This window comes from Lolium rigidum, chromosome 7, assembly GCF_022539505.1.
Source record: "Lolium rigidum isolate FL_2022 chromosome 7, APGP_CSIRO_Lrig_0.1, whole genome shotgun sequence".
Taxonomy (NCBI): domain Eukaryota; kingdom Viridiplantae; phylum Streptophyta; class Magnoliopsida; order Poales; family Poaceae; genus Lolium; species Lolium rigidum.
This window is the reverse complement of record NC_061514.1, coordinates 352,705,176-352,708,244: the sequence shown is the minus strand read 5'-3', so window position 1 is coordinate 352,708,244 and position 3,069 is coordinate 352,705,176. Positions and strand designations below refer to the sequence as shown.

The following is a 3,069-nucleotide window of genomic DNA, read 5'->3' as shown; positions in this document are numbered from 1 at the left end:
GATTTCTTTCTGCTTTGGCAAAAAAGAAAAGAACGAAAGCCGTCGCAATTAAATCCCTCAAGGATTTAGTATTTGGACTAAAGATTTTTCTTTGGATAAGTACAGTCCTTGGCTAAATAAAGAAGCAATGCTGTTTACTATTCATCAGCTCATGACCCATACACTCATTCTCATAGCCATCCATGGCATCAGTTCACTACTGAGTACAGTAGTGAGTAGTGAGTACAGAGTGTATAGACTAGGTGTTATTCTATTACAGCATGACATCAATTTTCCCACTTGAAGGCTATTGGGCTCCTGACTTGATGCTTCTTGTTCGACCAGCTGATGAATCCAAAGCCCCACCCGGCGGGCTTCATGTCGCCTCCGGCTACGCTCGTGAATTCCACCGTGTAGCTCCTCTTCTCGTTCTGCTTACTGAACTCGAGAATCGACGGCTTGACCGTCACCTGCACCCCGTCCGGTGCCGCCACAGTCACGAAGTACGTCTCCCGCTGGCCGCTGCTCGGAAACCTTGGTCACAGTCCGCTTCAGTATGCGGACGCGGGTGTTGATGTCGAAGACGACCACCAGAGACGGATAGTTCAGATTTGCCACGCCGCCGGGGAGCGTCCTCGTGCACTTCTTCAGGCCGGGCACGAACCTCCGCATCTGCTCCACCGTGTAGTTGAGGCTGCAAAGGAAGTCCACGTAATCTTGTGTGCCAGCCTCGTACACCAGTCCGGGGTTCGTCGCACGTTGTGGAAGGACGAAGCCGGCCCCAGACACAAACGGCGTCGCGTCGGCGGCACCGACACCGTCGATGTCGACTCCATTATCCAGGATCTGCTTCCCGGTGTTGTCCATCGGCCAGGCGCTAGTCATCATCGCCGACCGCACCATGGCCGGCGTCCAGTCGCCGTGCCTCTTCTTGATAAGAGCCGCGACGCCCGCGACGTGCGGGCACGCCATGGACGTGCCGGAGATGATGTTGAACTCTGCCCAGCTCCTCGTGCCGATCTCCGACTCCAATGGTTGGGCCTCACCGGACCAAGCGGCGAGGACGTTCACGCCTGGCGCGACAACGTCCGGCTTCAGGATCTCGGGGAGCACGGCGCTGGGGCCCCGGGACGAGAATCCTGCCACCATGGGCGCCCTGTTGGCCCCGGTGACCGTGTCGCAGGAGAAGACTAGCGATGCAACTGGATACGGCACCGAGGACATGTAATCGTCCAGCTTCTTCCCCGCAGCGTACCCGAGGATGAGACCGGGGAGGTTGAACCTTTTGGCCATGACTGAGTCCCTGAACCTTTCAAACGTTTCCGCCGCAACTAGGCCGGCTCCACCAGCCCGCTCCACATACATGCCGCTCCAGGCGCCCGCAATCGAGCACACGACGATCTTCCCCCCGACCCTGTCGGGAGTCAGGTCCTCCGGGTTGCAGGAGCTGTTCACGAGCGGGATCATGCTCATGCCTTCGGCCTTCACGGTGTAGAGACTCTGCCCGGTGAGCAGCAGCCCGCTTCCGAGCATGAGTTTCGCCGGGAACACTCGGTCCATGGTGGCGGCGCCGACGGTGACCATCCACGGAGTGAGGTGGCCCACTGTCGCTGCTCCCGGGCCGCCGTTGCCGCCGGCGAGGACGACGAGTACGCCTCTGCTCTCTGCGCCGAAGGTGGCGATGGAGAAGACGTCTTTGTAGAAGGGGCCTTTGCTGCCGCTGATGGACATCGAGATGATGTCCACGCCGTCCCTCACCGCGGCATCGATTGCCGCGGCGATGCACCATTCAGGGCATCTCCCCGCCTTGTTGCACGCCTTGTACATTGCTATCTTGGCCTTGGGCGCCACGCCCCAAGCCTCCCCACCCGCGAAGTGCAAGAAGTTTGCCCCAGGTACCTTGGAGCCGGCGGCCGTCGCGGCCACGTGTGTGCCGTGCCCGAGCTTGTCTCGCGGGGTGAAGATGCCGTCCGGCTCGTGGACGAAGACCTTGCCGCCGACCAACTTGTTGTTGCACAAGCTGGCGTTGAACTCCGCCGCGTCCATGCATTTTCCCCTCCACGTCGGCCGGACGGGGCCGAGACCGCTGTCGTCGAAGCTGGCGTGCTCCGGCCAGATGCCGGTGTCGATGAAGCCGATGATGATGCCGTCGCCGAACTCGGAGTCAGGCCAGGCGCCGCTCTCGGGGCTGAGACCGAGGAAGCCTGGCGATCTCGTGGTCTGGGTGTAGTACACCCTGTTCTTGTAGACGCCGGACACGCCGGGAAGGCTCGACATGCGCTGGGCCTCGTCGTTGGTGAGACGGACAGCAAAACCGTGCAGCACGGTGTCATACGTGTATAAGATGCGGGCGGAGGAATTTGTGGGGCGAGGGGAGTGGGTGGCCACCATTGACGCGTACCAGTGCTCGACTGTGGCGAACTGGGATGGCTTGAAGTGGTGATTGGTGTGGACGATGTAGGTGTGTGAGCTCGATGGATGCGGCTTTGGGGTGATGGCTGGGTGGGTGAACTGCACGAGGATCAGAACTAGCAGGGCTCTGCTCCAGATGATGGACATGGTGGATGCCATTGTTGATGCGTGTGAGAGCTTGTGGTGGAGGAATATTTGTGCGTGGTTATGGGTTTTATAGAGCTAGCTTGAGTTCAGTAGGGTAACTTGTGACGCTGCTCTACCGTAGTGTGGTACAGAGTTGTGTAAGACTCGAGACTTTGCTCAGAGAACAAATCTGAGATCTCGACAAATTTACATAACAATTCTGTTCGGCTTGGGCTGATCCTTTGTTTGTCAAAGCATGTACTTGAAGATAAGTTCTAGGGATGTATCTATATAATGGTCAACATATAGTATAAATTCAACGATTCTTGCTTACAAGATAGACTCCCCCAGTTTCTCATACTCACACAAAAACTTGCGTTGTCGCTGCCGTCCACCATCTCCCCCAAGCGAACCATAGCCGGTTTTACGGGCCGCGGTTGAGGACGCGTCCGCGAGGCCGTTGAGGCAGAGCCTGGGGTGCAGGATCCCCACCCCCCCAACGCTCGCCATCGATGGACTGCTTCCATGAGTTCTTCGAGTTAGCCCTCCTCA

At 58.1% G+C, this 3,069-nt stretch overlaps 1 pseudogene; it reads right to left on the bottom strand.

Annotated features, from left to right (window-relative positions):
• Positions 1 to 266: 266 nt before the first annotated feature.
• LOC124670140 lies at positions 267 to 2,550 on the bottom strand (annotated as a pseudogene).
• Between the last annotated feature and the right edge of the window lie 519 nt (positions 2,551 to 3,069).